Genomic DNA, 21,720 nt, shown 5'->3' with positions numbered 1-21,720 from the left:
TACTTTCACTTTTTCTTCAGTTTCTTTTATTAGATCAACTCCATAAATCTGATTTTCCTTGAGTTTAGTCCAATACAATGGCGTTCGACACTTACGACCATATAATGCTTCATAAGGTGCCATTTTCAAGCTCGTCTGATAACTATTTTTGTAAGCAAATTCTACCAGCGGCAAATATCTTTCCCAACTTCCTTGAAATTCCAATACACAACATCTAAGCATATATTCAAGAATCTGAATTACTCTCTCTGATTGTCCATCAGTTTGTGGATGAAAAGCAGTACTGAAATTTAACTTTGTACCTAACGCGTCGTGCAACTTTTGCCAAAACTGCGACGTAAACCTTGGATCTCTATCTGAAATAATCGACAATGGTATTCCGTGTAATCTAACAATTTCTCTAATATACAGTTCAGCCAACTTGTTAAGAGAATAATCCGTACGTACCGGGATAAAATGAGCCGACTTAGTTAATTTGTCAACTATTACCCAGATGGCATCTTTCTTTCCTGGAGTAAATGGCAATCCTGAAACAAAATCCATAGTAATCCGATCCCATTTCCATTCAGGAACCATAATAGGCTAAAGTAATCCCGAAGGCACTTGGTGTTTAGCTTTCACCTATTGACAAATTAAGCATTTGGACACAAACTCTGATATATCTCTTTTCATTCCATTCCACCAATACATTTTCTTCAAGTCATTATACATTTTCGTATTACCCGGATGAATCGAGAAATAACCACTATGTGCTTCCTATAGGATCTTTTAAATCAATTCCTCATTCTTCGGTACACAAATCCGATCTTTAAACATTAAGCACCCATCAGAACCAATTTTGAAATCTGACTCTGTATCAACTTCACACTGTTTTCTCTTGGCTTGCAAATCTTGATCATCTTTCTGAGCTTCAGAAATCTCTTGCAAAAACATTGGTTTTCTCTTAACTCTGCTAGAATCGAACCATCATCTGACACTTTCAACTGAGTGTTCATACCTCTCAAAGCAAACAACAACTTTCTGCTCAAAGCATCAGCAACCACATTCACTTTTCCCGGATGATAATCAATAACAAGCTCGTAATCTTTCAATAATTCCAACCATCTTCGCTGTCTTAAATTCAAGTCTTTTTGTGACATCAAGTACTTAAGACTTTTATGGTCGGTATATACCCGGCACTTTTCACCATACAAATAATGTCGCCAAATTTTCAAAGCAAACACCACCGCAGCCAATTCCAAATCGTGAGTAGGATAATTCCTCTCATGAGGTTTTAACTGCCTCGAAGCATATGCCACCACTTTTCCTTCTTGCATGAGCACACACCCCAAACCATTTAGAGAAGTATCACTATACACCACAAATTATTTACCTGATTCGGGCTGTACTAACACTGGTGCCTCTGTTAATAACTTTTTCAATTCTTCAAAACTCTGTTGACATTCTTCCGTCCATTCAAATTTAACATCCTTTCGGAGTAATCTAGTTATAGGAGCAGCAATTATAGAAAATCCATTTACAAACCGCCGATAATACCCAGCTAGCCCCAAGAAACTTCTAACTTCGGTTATGTTTTTCGGTGGTTTCCAATCAACAATGGCTAAAATTTTACTAGGATCAACCCGTATACCATCACCTGAAACAATATGACCCAAAAATCCAACTTCTCGAAGCCAAAATACACTTTTACTAAACTTAGCATACAACTGCTTATTTCTCAAAGTTTGCAAAACTATCCTCAAATGCTCAGCATGCTCTGTATCATCTTTTGAATAAATTAAAATATCATCTATAAACACCACAACAAATTTGTCCAAGTATGGCCGAAATATGCGATTCATTAAATCCATAAACACAGCAGGAGCATTTGTCAATCCTAATGGCATAACTAAAAATTTATAATGACCATACCTTGTTCTAAAAGCAGTTTTAGGCACATCCGACTCTTTTAACCGCAGTTGGTAATACCCAGATCTCAAGTCAATCTTTGAAAACCATGTCGCTCCTTTTAGCTGATCAAAAAAATCATCAATTCTTGGCAACGGATACTTGTTTTTGATTGTCACCTTGTTTAACTGCCGATAATCAACACACAACCTCATAGAACCATCCTTCTTTTTCACAAATAACACGGGAGCACCCCAAGGTGAAAAACTCGGTCTCACAAAACCTTTATCAGTTAACTCTTGCAACTGCGACTTTAATTCCTTCAACTCTGCTGGTGCCATTCTATACGGAGCAATCGAAATCGGAGCTGTTCCCGGTATCAAATCAATACCAAATTCTACTTCCCTGACTGGAGGCAAACCCGGCAATTCTTCTGGAAATACGTCCGCAAATTCACACACAACCGGCACTGATTCAACTTTCTTTTCAACTTCTTTTGTATTAATTACATACGCCAAATAAGCTTCATAACCCTTTCTCAGATATCTTTGAGCCGACATTGAAGAAATCACACTAGGCAATGCCTCAGATTTATCTGATTCAACCCGCAGAGTTTCACCATTTCCACACTTTAATTCTATAATCTTTTCTTTTCAATTTATTTTAGCATCATGCAATGTCAACCAATCCATACCCAAAGTAACATCAAACTCATCAAACGACAACAACATCAAGTCGGTCGGAAAGTAATGATCCCGAATCATTAAAGGACATTTCTTACATACTTTATCGATAGTCACACATTTGCCTAATGGATTCGACACTCTAATCATAAATTCTGTGTTCTCAACAGGTATATTCATACTAGACACCAATTTCATGCACACATATGAATGAGTAGAACCGGGATCAATCAAAGTAATAACATTAACATTATAGAGGGAAAATGTACCGGTAATCACATCAGGTGAGGAAGCATCTTCACGCGCTTTAATAGCATAAGTTCTAGCCGGAGCCCTTCCTTCAGGTCTAACTGGTGCATCCCTGGCTTCATTCTTACTGCTTGCTTCGCTCCCAGCTTTTCTTGGATATCTTCCTCTCGAATCTTCCCCACTTGTTTTTGTATTCTGAATTTTTTTTTCAGCTCTTTCTGGGCAGTCTCTAATAAAATGATCCGGAGAACCACATCGAAAACATTCATTTGCTCTACAAGGACCAAAATGATTTCTACCACTCCGCTGGCACTCAGGTTTAACAAATCTCGAGTTCCCTACACTGGCTGCCAAAGTAGTCTGGGATTTAGGACCCACATTTTGCTTCTTATAATTCCCATATGATTGCCCAGCTGAAGCTTGGGAACGAGGATTCATATTCCTTGACTTTCCAGGTTGCTGTGAAAATGAACCGCTCATCGGTCTTTTCTTCCAATTTCTAGTCTCAGCCTCTACCTTTTTCTTTTCTTTAAGTAATTCTTCAGCCTTACAAGCTCGATCAACCAATACTACCATTTCTTTTAATTCAAGAATTCCAACAAATACCTTGATGTCTTCGTTGAGCCCGTCTTCAAATCGTCGGCACATCTTGGCCTCTGTAGGAACATACTCTCTGGCATACTTACTTAATCGGACAAACTCTCTTTCATATTCTGTAACTGTCATATTACCTTGCTTCAGCTCAAGAAATTCTTTACGCTTCTGATCAATAAATCTTTCACTAATATATTTCTTCCGAAACTCTTCTTGAAAGAATTCCCAAGTTATTTTCTCTTTCGGTACCACCGAAATCAAAGTCTTCCACCAATTATAAGCTGAATCCCTCAACAAAGATATAGCATTTCAAACATTCTTCAGGTGTACAAGATAATTCGTCAAATACCCGGATTGAATTTTTGAGCCAGAACTCTACTCTCTCGGCATCATCATCAATATTTGCTTTAAATTCTTCGGCCCCTTGCTTGCGAATTCTATCAACTGGAGTTCTGTGAAATTTCATCAGATCCATACCTTGAGGCATCAGGGGTACAGGTTGAGGAATTGGGGGAGGTGGGGGAGGTTGTACATTTGGGTTCGTACGAACGAACTCAGTGTACCATGCACTCATCATTTGGAGAAAGGCTTCCCGACCCCTTTCTCCTACTCCCTGACCAACAGTAGGAGGTGGATTTTCAGTCGACGCTGCTCCTTCAGCCGGAGCTGGCCCATTACTCTTTACTTCATCTGCCACAGCTGGATCGGGATCCATTTACTATAAAAAACCATTTAAAAAGGTCAGAAGTCGTCACACTATCACAATTTAAACATATGGCATGTATAGCAAAATCCGTACTACAACACGTAGTCCGAGAACCGACTAAACCTACTCTGATACCACTAAATGTAACGCCCCCACGCCCGAGACCGTCACCGGAGTCGAGTATGAGGTGTTACTAAGCTTAGTTTAACATTTTTAGAACTTTGGATTATTTGTTTCTACATTCACAGCTTTTAAGCTACTTGCGTCACAGTCACAAGAAAAATCATATCTCGAGTTACGAAACTCAAAATCAAGATCCGTAAATTTTCCCTAAATATAGACTCATATACCTATCTACTAATTTTTTTATAAAATTTTTGGTAGGGCCAATTAGTACATTTTATTAGTTAAAGTTACCCCTGTTTCAGGACTTGACTGGTCTGACCTTTGTTAACTACGAACCACATTTCTCTCTGTACAAAATTCATATGACTATGAGGTTTGTTTATCCTAAAACTAGACTCAATAAGGATTCCGAGGAAATAAAATACACCACCTAATTATATCTTTAAAATTTATGGTGAATTTATAAAGTAGGAACAGGGGATTCAGAAACTGCTATGACCCTGTTTCACTAAAATTCAAATATCTTCTAACATATAATTCCTTTACCTATTTCATTTCTTTCATGTGAAACTAGACATAATAATCTTCAATTTGATATGTAGTCCATCAATAAATTCAATTGCTATGATTTTTAGTAAATTTTCAGACTCGCGTCTGTGTTGCTGCAGTATTCTGTTTATGGCAAATTTCATCCCTCTTATGAGTTTTTATGCACTAAGTATCTTAATAATTTTCCTTAACATCAAACATAATCTAAACTTACCATTTTCATAATTTATCATTATCAAATATTTTCTCAACCATTCTGTCACTATATCATAAGATCATTTACACAAAATAAGTATATTGCTATACATGCCATACTTAAATTTACAAGCCATTTACCAAAAATCTTCCGGATAGTGTGACTGAGCCTTCGACCTATCCCCACTCCTGAACTGACTTGTCCAAAACTACAATGAGTAAGAAGGAGGGAGTAAGCATAAATTCTTAATAAGTTCATATGTAAATAATAAATAACATAACAAACAATCAAACTAATCAACATTAGCATATATCATCAACACACTTATCACATTTTTTAATCATTTTTCATCATCTTATTACCTTATCGTGGTTGTAATCAGCACTTAACCCGAGGGTTAAATACATACCTGTCCAAAATATCCATTTCTCATCACTTACCAATACGTCTCTTTTCATCTCGAGTATTCCTCCATTTGAGTAAAACTTTACCCGTTGAACACATCGGAATATAATTCGGATACATGGATAATTTGCATATAAGTGCCACATATTCAATCAAGCCATCATGTAACCCGCCCATAAGCGAACTCAGACTCAACTCAATGAGCTCGGGCGTTCGCATCCATAAGTGAACTCAGACTCAACTCAACGAGTTCGGATGCCTAGTTACATCTCACGAACTCGGACTCAACTCAACGAGTTCGGACATTCGCATCCATAAGTGAACTCGGACTCAACTCAACGAGTTCGGATGCTCAACCATCCTAGTGACATGTCACTTGTATCCTAATCTATTCCTAAGGTTCAAACGGGATTTTCCTCGAACACTTATCCTTGCCATCTTCCGTAGAATGCCGAAATCAATACTCGGTAACAATTATATTTAACAAGTAGCTCACATAATTTACATATTATTTGAAATTAACCACAAAGCATACATTTCATAATGAAATTCAGCATACCACATAATTAATATCAATAACTTAAAAATAACAATTATGCTACATTATTTACACATGAACTTACCTTGGTACCAAAATACAAAGATTTTGCAATTTAGTCCACAATCTTTTCTTTTCCTCGATTGAGGTCGATTCCACGTCTTTCTTGATCTAAAATAACACATTTAGCTCATTTAATACTCACATTATCAAATTAATCCTTAACTCAAATTTTGGCAAAATTACAATTTTGCCCCTAAACTTTTGCATATTTACAATTTTGCCCCTAGGCTCGGGATTAAACTTTATTCCTTATTCTTATGTTTTACAACATGCTGATCACTTTTCTCTTCTATGGCAACATCAAATTCTCACTCTAACATGTACTTGTGACTATTAGGTATTTTTACCGATTAAGCCCTTTTACTCGTTTTTGCTTAAAATCGAGTAGTACAAGTTGTCTAACATAATTTAAAACCCCATATTTTATCATAAAACATCAAAATACACAAATTTCACCTATGGGTATTTTTCCAAATATAAACCCTAGGTTGAATTATTGCTAACATAAGCTTAATCGAGCTACCGGGATTCCAAAAACGTAAAGAACATTAAAAACGGGGCTTGGAATCACTTACTATGGAGCTTGGAAGCTTGAAACAAACCCTAGCTATGGAGAACCCTTGAAATTTCGGCCTAATGAAGAAGATGGACAAAAATTGGCTTTTAATTTTGTTTTTAATTCATTTTAATAACTAAATGACCAAAATACCCTTACTACTAAACTTTCCAAAAATTCCTTCCATGTCCTAATTTTGTCCATGAACTTAAAATTGGTAAAATTGCTATTTAAGACCTCCTCATTAATATTCCAAAACAATTTCATACTAAAAACTTCTAGAATGTAAGTTTTGCAACTTATTCGATTTAGTCCCTACTTTCAATTTAAGCACTTTAGGCATAGAATTTCATCACGAAATTTTCACACAATCATGCAATCATATCATAATCATCAAAATAATTATAAAATAATTATTTCTATCTCAGATTTGTGGTCACGAAACCACTATTCTGATTAGGCCCTAATTCGGGATATTACAAGTAAAGTCCAAGTCATCCATAATTCTTTCCGTGGCCTCCATCCAGTATTCAGCCATGCTAGGGGCAACTCTAGTGATGCCCCGAAATAGCTTAGCCCCATTGAACAAAATTCGTTTCGTAAACGACCCTCGGCCTCCAGAACTAGTATTGGGCCAGGCGACACTCTCCAGAATCTGAAGCATGGCTCGAGATAGTGCGTTGTCCCCAACCGCACGATCTTGAGACCTAGTCTCTGTCACCGGTGATACAGGTGTCTCACTAGTATCCACGTTAGGCAGATTCCTAGATGATGAGGACCCTGCTTGAGCCTCTCTATGGCCTCTGCCATGGCCTCTGGTACCCCGTCCACAAGTACCACGTACGTTCATCGTAAATTTTAGAATTTATTTGTATTATCAGTTTTATGCATTAGTCTAACAGTTTTGATGTTTAATTAACAGATATTTTATGCAGTACAGTATCAGAATGTTCAGAGTCGATTATCGCAAGTAGTAGTCTCACTTTCGGTTTACGCTACCTAGAGTGTTTTCAGTGTAATATACCACCTAAAGTAGTTTTAGTATATTCTAATCATACTTTCAGACAATTATATACAGAGTTTCAGAAAGTTACAAGATCGGCACCGGAGACTCACTCGGTGTACCAGATTCTCAGTCAAGAATATTTCAACCCATTAAAAATCATTTCTTTAAAACCAAATTTAAAACCCAATCCATAGTCGAGTTTTGTATCCTGGCTCTAATACCACTAAATATAACACCCCAAACTCGGCCTGGACGTTATGGCAGAATCTGGCTATGTCACATGAGATTGTTTTTGAAAACAGGTTTGACGAGTAAAAACTATTCCAGTCGCTTAATCTTGGTTTTGCCACGAAGTAAAACACATGGTCTTTATTGTGATTAAGATGTCTCTCTTTTACGCGAAAGCTTTAGAAACATTCGAGATTAAGAAAACCGTTTTTTTACGAAAACCTTAGCTTTTAGGAAAATCGTGTTTTGAGGAGTTGCGTTTAAATATTCATAAAATCGTATAAATTTTCGAGTTAAAACCAAACAGTCTAAGTCCAAAATTACATCAAAAACCCTAAATAAGTAATAAAACAAGAAGTAAATGGAAAGTCAGTCTAAAGTTTTATGTGTGGCCACTATCGAGTCCTCTGCTACACCAATCCGTCAAGACTAGGGATTACCTGCACAGATTAAATAGAAAAGGGTGAGTTTTCGCAAACTCAGTGTGTAATCCCCATAGAAAACATACAGAATAATCATCAAAAGTCAGAAATAAACAATCTAGGACGGGGGCCCATTACAGAATCAGTTCGGGACTTAGCCCATTCAGATGTAGAATCAGATATAAATTAGGGCTTTAGCCCAATCAAATACAGATACAGAGCGCAATATCAGAATCCTACCCACAAGCCTCTACACACCATCTCTATCCAACCCTACACACCATGTGGGGATAAATTCGACCCACCCATCCCTACCCACCATGCTGTACCGAAATGCGACACATAAATAGATATTTGCAGCTGTGCTGCCAAATAATAGGCTTAAGAGCCTTTCAGACACTTCCTCCAATAAATCATCAATCCACCCCAATCCAATGTGACATACAATGAATGGCATGCTATATGCAATAATCATTCACACAATCAATTCAGTATTATCACAATCAGTTCAGTATTATCAAACTCAGTATATATACCACACAATAGATTACTCATTTAAGGGTCCAGATAATGCTTACTGACCTTACGGTAGATCACAGTTGACTTGGGCAACCCGTACAACCTTACAGAACTATTTCAGAAAAATGGGCTCATAAGCCCATGTGGCCTGCCCGTGTGGGCCCACACGCCCATGTGATTCACACGAATTAAATTGGCCTTGGCCGTATGGATTACATAGCCTGGCCCAAAAATCCCACATGCTTGTGTGGTTCACCCATGTGGGCCCACATGCCCGTGTGGCCCACAGGCCCACCTGATAGAACCCGTGTCTAGAACACTGCCTCTCCGCCCATCACACAGCTTTGTCGTGCACTCGTGTCATGTACGCATGGCCTAGTTCGTCGACCACATGGCTGTGTACTACCACACGGCCTCCCATACGGGTGACCACACGCCCGTATGGTGTCGACAGTTTCATTTTTTGGCTTTCGCTGATTCTTGTTTTTTTTTGTTTTGGGGTACACACTTGTTTGATTCCACCATAAACGCTACCTCAAGACCACCAATACCTAAATTCATAATCGTCCAACTTTTTAGAACCCAAAAACGAGTCCTACAACCAATCTTAAAGCCATAGAATCAACTTACCACCACCAAAATGAGCACAACTCTAATTCAAATCGACGAAATGCTACTACCAGCCTCACGGGTGACTCCTAAATAGCAACTAAAATCCCATTAAAACATTTACTTAGAGTAACATACGAGTTTAGTGAATCAAAAACTTACCACACGCGCCCCAATAGTGAATAATAGGATGGTTGAAAGCAAGGAAGAATGAATAGTCGAACAAGGAGGGAAACAAAGGGATTTTGGCAACACAAGAGGTAACGGGAGCAGAATTCAACAGCAAAAAGAGAGGAAAGAGAGAAGAAGAATAGCTGAATTTTCTCAAAAAGAAAACAGTATTGACTGAAACTGATAACCCCCAATCTTTTTCTCCTTAATTCTCTCCACCAACTTCCCACTACTCAGATTTTTTGGGAAACACAAACTCTAGCTGAAATTGTGTAGCAAAAGAAAAGAATAGTACCCATGCCACAGCAGAGTTTCGAACCTAAGACCTCTCGCATATAGACACTCCACTTAACCATCAGACCAGCAGGCCTATTCTGTTAGAATTTTACACACAATCAAATATAAGCCTATTGAACAAGAGTAAGGCTTTATTCAGAAAAAGCTAAAATTTGCCCAAGTTAAGGCTTGAACTTGGGACCTCTCACACACACTCAAAAAACTTAACCACTGAAGCAGATGCAGATTTGTGTGTCATATTTAATCAAAACATAAATTAAAAACTTGGGGCATTACACTATATGTCTAACCAATATGACCTCATAGGCACTACAATTCAAGCATAACCATTAACCATCCAAACTAAAATATAACCAAATTTGAAGCTTGTTTGTATATCTACTAAACCACAAATATCAAATACCAAAATTCATTCATTCTTACCAAGTTTCCAAAGGTTAACATAACCCAACCAAAGTTTGATAAGTACAAAAACAAATGGCCATTTCAATAACAAGTTCCACCAATTCAAGTCACCAGAGCACTATATACAAATTTACATCTCAAGTAGCATCAATCATCACCAAGATACCTATTAACATAAACATACCAAAACCCTATTTACATGCCACTTATAACCTAGACAAAATAAACAAATTACTACCGAAAGAGTTGTCGGATAGTGTGATCTCCAACAATGTTCCAATCGATAGTAAGAGTCCAACAAACTACAAATAAGAAAACTAAATAGAGTAAGGTTACGTAGAGCTTAGTAAGTTCATAAAACAAAACATTACATATCTTTCAATTTAAGTTTACAGTTCATATATAACATAGAAATTACATTCCTTTGTCTTATTCCATAATTTCTACCATGTCAAATGGTTAGGCTTGTATAAATCAAATCATCAAAACATAACATGTCAAGATTTACATACCAAGTTATAACCAACATAACATAATTCATCATGTCATCTTGTTTCATTTTCATTTCAATAACCAATTGTTTTACCTGAAGAACTATAGTAAATTGACTTCAGGTACGCTAGAGGGTAATGCTTACACAAGCTGACAAATTAGACATTAACTAATACACGATGCTGCTCACACAAGCTTTAGAGAATCCGCAACACATGTAGGATCTCAAGCCATCGATATGGTATATCCATCACCTGTACATAGTACCTATAACTGTAATCCTAAGCACAGAGTTCTAAAATACCCTAATGACATGTCATTTGTATCCTAGCTGTTCACTAAGTTCAAACAGGCTTTAACATGTATACTTGAATTTTTTCATAACATTAACCATGTGCCAAGATTAATTTGATACCAACTCTCCATAGCATAACTAACATGTTTCAACTCAAACAAATACAAAATCCATATTCGCCATTAAATATTTCATCACATTTGCAACTTACCTTGAACCATGTTTATTATACACATATACACATAAAAATATATATACAACATTAATAAGCATAATAAAATTTAATACGAACTTACCAAAATGCAATAGTTACCAACACTTCGACGATGACTATTCAACGACTTTTCCTTTCCCGTGATTATCAATCAACTGATTTGTTTCTTGATCTAAACATAATAATTTAATTCAAATAACCAAATCTAATATCTTAAAACACTTAAATTCACATATTTGACCCTTAATTAACATTTTACACTTTTACCCCAAACTTTTATCTTTTATCCAATAAACTTTCAAATCTATCACAATTTAACCAAATCAATGCTAGCCAAATTTTATATAGTCTCTATACAACCCATATTTATCAATTTTTTAAAAGGATTTCATGTAACTTTACTATTTTAACAACTTAGTCTGTAAACTTTAAAATCAATCGAAACAACTTTACAAAATAGTCATATTTAACTATCAAGGCTATAAATCATAAAACATCAAAAACATCACAATTCCATCAATGGAATAAAACAAAACATTTAACAGTTTTACAAATTATTCTTTAGGTTAGCTAGATTAAGCTACAACGATCTCAAAAACATAAAAATTACTAAAAACAGACTTGAAAAACATACCATGCAATTGAAATTATTCTTGCTCGAAGCTTGTATTCTATAGCTATAGAGTTTCAGTTTTAATATCCAAAATGAAGAAGATGAAGTTATGTTTTTATTATTTTATCTTGATTAATCTTTTTATTAATTTACCAATATGCCATTAATTTGTATATATATTTTTAACTAACATATATACTTACCGTCCAACACTCTAAATAGGTTAAATTACCATATAAATCCATTTAGTTATGCTTTCATAATTATTTAGCAAAAATAAACTGATAGCAATTAAATTTTGTAGCTTTAACGATTTAGTCCTTTTTCTTTGATTAACTAACAAATCACTAAAATTTTCAGACCAAATTTCAATACACTTATATAATAACTTCCTCTCCCAAATAATTAGTCCATTAAGAAGACCTTATATAACATTTAGTCAACCATAGCATCACTCGGTAATCCCTCATAAGATGATTAGTTCCTTGTGGAATCCATAAACATAATAAGCTTGATATTAAAAATGAGCATAAAGAATAATGAAAGAATAAAGTTTAGAGAATCCTGATTGTATTTGAATGATGAAATGCTAAAATCCACTAGCATTTGATCGTGTTTACAAATCAAATCTCTTGAAAAAAAATAAATGAAAAGAACTAAAAAGAAATCTAAAACCTAAAGGAGCAAAAAATTAAAAACTAAATTACAAAGAAAAACCTAGAATATGAAAGATGCCCCTAAATAGTTGTATAAAAAAAAGAAATGTAAGTATAAAATTTAATGAATGAATCTGTGTTAAATGGTAAAAAGATATGCTTAGATGAAATGGTTATACATGTTTTTATGAATATAGATATATAAAACAAATTTATGAAATGTTTATACCAAATACAATTTTAGGAATATAGATATGTGAAAAAGGAACATTTGAAATATATACTTGAATAAATATGTTAAATATTAAATGAATATGTGATGGTTGGTTATGTACCAAATGAATTTATAGGTATTTGATGGCATGATGAAGTTACATGTTTTATATATGAACTCACCAATCATGTGAGACTTATGATGTGTATAGGAAATTAACGAACTCATGACCAGATCATTTAATTATCTTGTAAAATGTTTTATTACATCCTTTTTGATAAGTCAAAGTTTAAATTTATCACAAACTTACTAAGCTTTATGCAAGCTTACTCCATTTTAATTTTCTTCATTTAAGATCGTTGGATTCGGGCTATCAATTTGATTACTATTAGAGATCACACTATTCGTTCACTGATTTGGTATAAGAGGTGATTATTTTTTCTTTATTTAGGTTATAAGTGGCATGTTCTAGGAGCATTTAAGTTCTTTTGCTACAATGATGCTATTTAAACTTAGTTTAAGCATATATGTGTATATATCTTTGGATTTGGCTTGTATATGTCTATATATGCATGTATTTAGTTGTTTGGTATATGCTTCTTGGAAGTGTTTGAAATATGGTAAGATTGAATGTGAATGGAATCGTTGAATTGGTACAAATGCTTGGGTAACTTGGTAAATCTTGGTTGATTATTTTGGTCATGATAAATGAGGTAAATTTGATAGTCAAAGAAGTATGAAATGCTAAGTAGTTGCACTTGAATGTATTATGTTTCAAGGTTTGAATTGTAGTGCCAAGTGATTGCATATTGGTTAGACAAATAGGATGAATGCTTTTGGCATGTTTTAGGTATGTTTGAATATGTTTTAACCATGTGAAGTGATTGGAAAAGGTTTTCTTTGGTGTCCAAGAAATGGGTGTTGAATTGGTTTGCATTAGGGGTCATTTTGGGTGCACACGACCGTGTTCAACACACAGCCGCGTGTCTTATTATTTTTAGGTGCATGATTTTTCATACGGTCATAGTCAATTACATATTCTAGGTACACGGACTTGTGGGGTAACCACATGGGCGTGTGGGGTAGCCACACATCCATGTCTCTGAGCCACACGGGCTAGCCTTTGTCATACAGTCGTGTGACCCCTATTTTCAATTTTTTCCCACAATTTTTTATTTTGTTCATATTAATCCCTATTTATTTTTGAGCTATTTCTAAGGTCTCATAAGCTCAATGTAAGACTATTTTTGTATGAATACTATGATTATTGATTGGAAATTGATTTATGATATTTAAACTGATTTTTGAATTTTGTTTAAATACTATCAAATATGTTAATCATTGGAATATTTTGTAACCCTATTCCAGCGACGGAGACGGGTTAAGGGTGTTACAAAAATTATCCGGATCTTTCAATTTCAAGGGCATCGTCTTAGTAATAATATCACTACAAGAGGCATCTATGTTAATTTGCTCAACTTTTTCCAAATTTTTATGCCTTGACATAATTTCTTTTAAGTATTTCGCATATTTTGGTATTTTATCAATAACTGCAAAAGTGTTAAATTAACATTAAGGGACTTAAATAAGTTAAGAAAAATTACAAAGTTCATTTCGTCTCTCCTTTGTTTGTCCTTGATCCTTGATGGGCATGGTATCTTTGTAGATTCAGGATTAGATATTACCGACTCAGCTACTGATTTCACTACTTGTTTGATCAACTCTTCACTCTTATTTTTGTCTAGAGGTTCTTCGAAAAATTTTCGTAAATCCTCATCTATTTGCATTGGAGCATTAACATTATCAAAGATTTTACCTGATTTTATGGCGATCGTGTTCTTGTGCTCTTTTCTATCTTTCAAGGATTATTCTCTGTGTTACTCAGGATTCTAGTACTAATTTGCCTTTGAAGGTTGCTCATCATCTCCATCATCTGACTCAGATTGTACTTGTCAGTTATTTGTTTTCCTTGACATATTTCTCCCTCTGTCCGATCTAGTCATTGACCACATACAGTGTGCTTATTCTCGATGGATCTATCTTGAGATCTTTGTACGTGTGGTGTTCGTAGGAAGGGTTCGAACGGTTTTGAATTGGGCTTCCACCTCATTGATTACCTCCCTACCATAGCTACGGGTGATCCTTCCAACCGGGATTGTATGTATTTTAATAGAGATTTCCACCCCTATTGACTATGTAATTTACCTCATCCGTTGGTTTTTCGTATTTTCCTCACAGTTTTGGGTCGGCTCTATCATAGTTGGTTTAGATACTGCTTCAAAACGATTCAAGTTCTCCAAAATTATTTTGAAACACATCCACTTTTTAGGTCACTTTCATCACTGACGGTTTTGGATTGTAGGTAAACATCTCATTGGGCCATATATATGAATTCATAGCAATTTCATCAATTATTTAACAGTCTCGTTCGTAAGTATGGTTCATCAGGGCTCCTCTGGATGTCCCATCCAATCCGGACATTAAATTACTGTCTAAACCATTATAAAATATTTACATCTAGGGCCATTCTTACATTCCATGATGGGGACACTTCCTCAACAGTGACTTAAATCGATCCCAAGCTTTATACAAATTTTCACCTTTGAATTACTTGAAATTGGTGATATCATGTCGAACTTGAATGAATATGCTTATCAGGAAAGTTTTGTGTAGAAATTTTCCCACTAAATTTTCCCACATGGTTTTTGACCTAGTTCTAATGAATCTAACCAATTAATAGCATTGTAAGGAAAAGGGGAATAATAGGAGACGAACAACATCATCGGTTACACCATTATATTTGAAATTGTCACACAATTAGAGGAACCATTTTAAATGTTGGTTTGGATCCTCTATCATGTTCGCTCAAACTACAATGTCACACCTTAAATCTGGCGAATTTGAGAAAGAAGTGAATAGATGTGAAGATTACTTTTTTTGGTGCACTATTGTAGTACAGTTTGCCACTTTTCAAAATTGTGACAAGTTAAATCCAGGCGCATAATGTATCTACCCATGTAGAATCGATCTTTTCATCTCGAGATATTTCCCAATCGAAAAATAGTACGCCAACTGAGAAGTACGCCTTAGAATAGGATCGAGCATGACGCGTATATCAAATGTATGAGAAAATGTTGAGAGATTAGATTGTCTTCAAGAGCACGCCTTTTGAAAGTTACCACCAAAGGAATGGTATACTCGGTTTGCCAGAATGCTGTGCAAGGTGGGTTCGGCAATGGGATTGGTTGGAAGTCAATTGAATGGATTGTTTGGTCAAATAGTCTCTACATTCGAATTTCCTTTTTATAGTTTTTCCTAGTTTTTGTAAGGCAATTAAAGGACAATTTTTGTATGCATTCAACACTTATCAAGATCCATTATGAGTAGCTAAGTATATATATGGTAAGAAAGGAACATTCAAATGGATTTTCTTTCTTCCATTTTACGCTTTAGTTCTTCTTAAGACTAGATATTCTCTTCTTCTTTGTTAAATTGGAAGCTAAGGTATTTGTGTTTCTCAGTGGATGTTTCAACCTCCTGGTAAATCTAATAGCTCTACATGTTATGATTTTGAAAGAGTAAGGATGTTAAGAGGCATTAGGGTCTGAATAGGAGGCCCTGCATAGGGGTCATCTATAATTGAGATGTTAGTAAAATGTCCGTAAATGTGATTTTAATGGTAATTCCATGTCTTTTTAAATAATTGTTGCTGCTGGTTTGGGTAGGACTATTAGAACAAGAACTCTAAGCTAAAGTAAAGGTGAGTTTTAGGTGAGTCCTTATCTTGACTCATGCATGTTAGTTTACAATGGTAATTCGTATGTTGATGTCTTCTTAGATAGCTAGTGAGTGTGTGTGCGTGTGAATTATTGTAAAGGTTCTGCATATGTATAAATGAGATATATGAGTTGCATCATTAATAAGATGGTATGTGGTATGTATACATGTGAAATTAGGTATTGGAGAGTATTCTGTGTTAAATGAGTAACACATCCATTTATGATGCTTCTATGGGGTAGGTACATGGCTAGCCACACTGGCAAATTGCTGCATACAGATATGTGTAAGACCATGTGGTAAAGACCCATGGCATAGTATAGCCATGAAAATACTCACGGTGTAGCCTCCGATGAGATGTAAACTGGATTGGCGGATCACGATATGAGGATATGTATAAGACCATGTGAGAGAAACCCCATGTAACCCACAGAGATAGTCCACTAGGAAAGTAAACAAAAAATTTTATGAAGTCATTGTGGCATATTTTGTGAATCCTTTGTGGTGAGGTCTAGGTAAGTTTGAAGATATCTCTATTTGGATAGCCATATGACTAAATTTGAATACGACCCAAGAGCATTTCCTAAAAGAGTGCTTAGTAGTGTTTCTGAAGGATAAATCTACCATAATAGTTCGCTAGTACAGAAAATTTGGCGTATTCGTAACTATGGGTAGTCTGAGAGTTTGCCAGACTTGAGTTTGTCTATGCTATGTCTAAAAGTTATTTAAATTCCATGGTATTTACCAAATATAAGTGTTTCATGCTATATATAAAAGTTATATGAAGTTTAAGTTGTCTGCCAAACCTGGGCGTTCTCATGATATGTAATACGGTTGTTTGGGACTCCATGGGATAACTTAAAATGTATCATTCATCAAAATAAATTATGCTTTAAGTTGATTTTATATCTAACTGGTATCTTTATAGCTACCAAAATCGGTATGAGAATCCGCCAAAGGTAGGATCTATATGAATTTCACCTTAAAAGATTAGTTAGTATAAGTATCTGCCAAGAATAATATCAATGAGTACACTATCTTGGGTTAGGTATTCTATATTTTTCTGTGTGAGAATCCATCGCAAGTAGCTTCTACATGAGTGGATTGTGTGTAGGATGGTCAAGTATGAATTTGTTGTATATATATGTGTAACACCCCGATTTTTGGGCCTGGAAGTATTGGGCCTTGAGTCTGGGTTTGGGTGGAAAATAACCCGATTAATTTGGATGTTATTATTATTTCTATGTTTAGTTTAGTAATTAAATAAATTACGAAGGGTTTATGGTGTGGGAAAAAAGGCCCAAGAGTAAATTTAATTCGAGGTAATTCTTGAATTTTAATTTTGGGAGAGAGGGTTCTGGCAATATGGGCTTTTAAAGTTGAGGTGGTAAAATAGAACACAAAAAGATCTGTGGTAAAGTGGCATGTGGCACCACCTAGGTGTTTGGGGAGTGACGTGTGGATGTTTAGGGGGAGCTAGAGTTCAAGTCACAAGGTAAGCGTATTGTTACTTTTATTTTTTTTGTGCATGTGCCGGGCATGTGATAGAGCTTAAGTGGAAATTTGGCTAGGGCTTTAGGAAGGTTGGGCCGTGGGTCTAAATGGCCATTAGGGAAACCTTTATTTTCTTTTTGTTTTGCCAAATTAGGGTTAGCCAGCTAGAGCCTTCCCTTTCATTCTATTCCCTTCTCAGTATCTCAATAAGCTGAAAAACACAAAGTTAGATCTCTTGAGTGCCGAATTCTTCCTTCTCTTCTCCTCTCTTCTTCTATTTTCTTTTTCTCCTTTTCTTCTCTAGCCAAAACATTCCTATCATTCTACTCACCTCCTCTGTCAATCCCATCCTCCACAAAACCTCCATTGCCAATTGCCATAAAAGCCGAAATCTCAAAAACTCACTTCTTGTGCCGATTTCTCCAAGCCAAAATCCTTCAGTTATTTTTGTTATTTTTGATCAAATTTCACCTTCTCTAAACCCTTAATATCTGTCGGCAACATTACTTTGAAGTTATATCCTCAAATCGTCATTTTCTTCATCACTTAAAAAGCTGAAATACCATAAATTTAGGGACTCATAGCCAAAACTTTAGACCTCCTAGATTCAAGTTCTACTATCATTTAGAGGATTGATTTGTATCAGATCTGTGTAGAAATCAAAGAGGAATACGTGGTAAGTGCTCATCACCTCAGATCTAGTCTAATTTTACAAATTAGAAAAGCCGAAGTCCCTAAAATCTAGAGAGGCTGTCGATTTCGGCATAGGGCTTTAAGGGTCTTTAACTGACAATTTCTTTTCGTGATTAGTGTCTTCTAGAGGTTTTATTGAAGGCTTAGATCTTTGGAACAACTAGACTTAGATCTACTCATCGGTTTTCGGCAAGAAGGTAAGATTCTAAAGGCTTTAGGGGCATGGTTCGAATATGGGTTACTAAAAATTGGGATTGGTTGTTATGGGTTGCAATCTAAGAATTGTAGTAGTAAATTGTAGGACATCGTAAGGGATCTCAATAGCAGTCGTCACGAAATAGGTGTGTATTGAACACCCTCTCATAGTTCAATTTGACAAAAGCCGAAATGCCAAAATTTCGGCATTTCATGGGCTTGTGAGTGTGCGAGTGCTCACAAGACGTTTAGAAATCATTAGATCTGAAATCACAAAGTGGTAAGTTAGTCGTGTGTGAAATTCCGTGCACTTCAGTAATTGGGCCTCGATAGGCTAAAATTGGGCCCAATGGGCTTACGAGCCCATACGGGTAATAATAATAAAAAAATGTATAATATAAAAAAATAGGAAATAAGTATATTCTGTTAGACTGTAGAATCAAAACTGCTTAAACCGGTAAACTGGTCATAAAACTTGAATTAAATGGGCTTAAATTACTAATGGACACTGTAGGGCCCATTAGGGGTTTCAGGGCCCAATGGCTAAAATTGTGGAATTAAGATAAATAAATTACTGTGATGACAAATGGGTTAGTAAGGACAATAACATATATGAGAACCCTTAAAATTGATAAAAGTACTAAAACACCTTTAAAGGTGGAAAGTTTATAGTTTTACCCTTAGGAGCAAAATTACTGATATACCCCTAGGGTTAAGGTTGACCTGAATGCATGTTTGACTGTTACTATTTACTGCATGCCATGTTATTATTATCTAATGCATGGGACTAGTTTATTGATGGAGGAAGTACTGAAAGTGGCTTGTCCACGTACTAGAGGCTTTGCCTCAACTTACTGATATTTGAGCAGCAATACTGCAACTGTGGAGTGTAGGGCTGGGTGGGTTGAGCTATTCCCCACATGGAGTGTAGGGCTGGTACGGGTGGAGTGTAGCAGTTGGTTATAGGGTGGGTTGGGCTTGCATACACGAATATGTCTATTCTGTTCTAGAATGGGCCTATGGGCCATACTGTTATCTGAAAAGGGTCTAAGGCCCAGTTTACTGTATTCTGAAAAGGGCTTCGGCCCAGTACCCGCTGTTATCTGAATAGGGCTTAGGCCAATGGGCTTGAGCTAACTTGGGCTTTGGATGGGTTTTCCATACACACTGAGTTTTCCAAACTCACCCCCTTTCTCTTCCATCCTTGTAGGTGAGCCCTAGTTGGTGGACTTAGAGCTGGGCGGGATTCAAAGTGGCCACGAAGATTAAATTTCTGGTTTTTAAATAAGTTTCAATTAGCTTCCTTTTAAATTTTGCATTTATTTTTGATTATTTCTATTTTGGTTAAAGTTGTAATAAGGCCGCTCTATTATTTTTATTTTGGGTTTTTAAATTACTTAAATCGTTTTCAACTTGAGATTCACATCACTAAAATTGATTCCTTAAAATTGGTTAACTCTAGGGAGCATTTTATAAAAGTTACTTATTTTTAAAATATCACGATAACCGAACAAAGCTTCCGCAACGTAAATGTTTTCAAAGGAAATAAATATTTTAAATAGACTTAAACTTAATTTTTTGTTCGTGGACAAGTAATAAGCTTAAAGTGTGGCAATGGATGTGTGCATGTCTAGGATTGGATCATGGAAGAGCTAGGTACTTAAGTAGTCTAATTGACTCACCTCCTCTTTTCTTGAATCCTACCTGGTGCGCAGCCTCCATTCACTTTAATTTAAAACGAAAATATTCTTTAATCACTAAGAAAGATTTTAGATAAAACATGAATTTTATAGTAATGCTTCAATGTGACATGCTGGATTTGGCCGTAACGTCTGGGCCCGGTTTGGGGTGTTTACATTTAGTGGTATCAGAGCCAAGTTACAACAACTCGGTTGTGGATCGGGTCCAAAAAGGCTTTCGAAAATTTTTAAACCCAAGAAGGGTATTTTTGGAAAAAAAATCAATTTTCTAGAAAATTTTTGTTTTAGAGAGACTTTTTTTTTTCAAATTTGTCTTCTTCAAAATACACATGTTTTGAGAATTTGATTTTAAAGAGGTTAGATTCTGCTAAGTTTTTTGAGATCTGATGTGGCACACTGAATCCCCGACACCAAGTCTGTAAGTACTTTTTCCTTAAATACTGTACTGTACTAAAACCTTACTGTAGATAGGATTGAGACTTTACTATGATACTGTAGCTAGGTTGATAGTGAAACCATAGAGACTGAGACAGTAGGTACTAAAAACCCAAAAAGATTGAGACTGTAGCTAGGCTATAATTCTGTAAAGAACAAAAACTCTAAAATACTATCTCTGCATAAGACATATGAATAAATAGTAAAATTTTTGAGATCTTTGTAGTTATTTGATATGTGTACTAGTAATGTAGAGTATTGATATGGATTTTGAGGGTAAGCAAAGTCTGCCAACTTCGGGTAGCGGTAACTCGGAGCTTAGTACTGAGGCACTGGCCGAGTTAGTAAGGAAAGTGGTAGAGGAAGTATTGGATACCAAAATTAAGAAAATTAGGGAAACGCTTCATGTAACGCCCCAATTTTTGGGAATTCTGTGTATGTTGGCAAATTTAAAACTTCTGTGTTCTATCTGTGTGAGTGTAGGTTTAATTATGTTAGTGGGCCTCTAGAAAGCCCAAGCGTAAGTTAAAACTCGGTAATTTTAGTTAATTCTAGTTCCATAAGAAAAGGGGTTCTGGTTAACTGGGCTTTTAGGTATTAACGGGGTAAAATAAAACACAAGGAAACCTGTGGTAAGTTGGCATGTGACGCCACTTGGGGGGCTTTAGAGGTGGCGTGTGGATGACCAAGGAGAGCTAAGGTTCAAGTCGCAAGGTAAGCAAATTAGTGATAT

Source organism: Gossypium hirsutum, chromosome A10 (genome assembly GCF_007990345.1).
Source record: "Gossypium hirsutum isolate 1008001.06 chromosome A10, Gossypium_hirsutum_v2.1, whole genome shotgun sequence".
Classification (NCBI taxonomy): Eukaryota; Viridiplantae; Streptophyta; class Magnoliopsida; order Malvales; family Malvaceae; genus Gossypium; species Gossypium hirsutum.
This window is presented reverse-complemented; position numbering follows the sequence as displayed.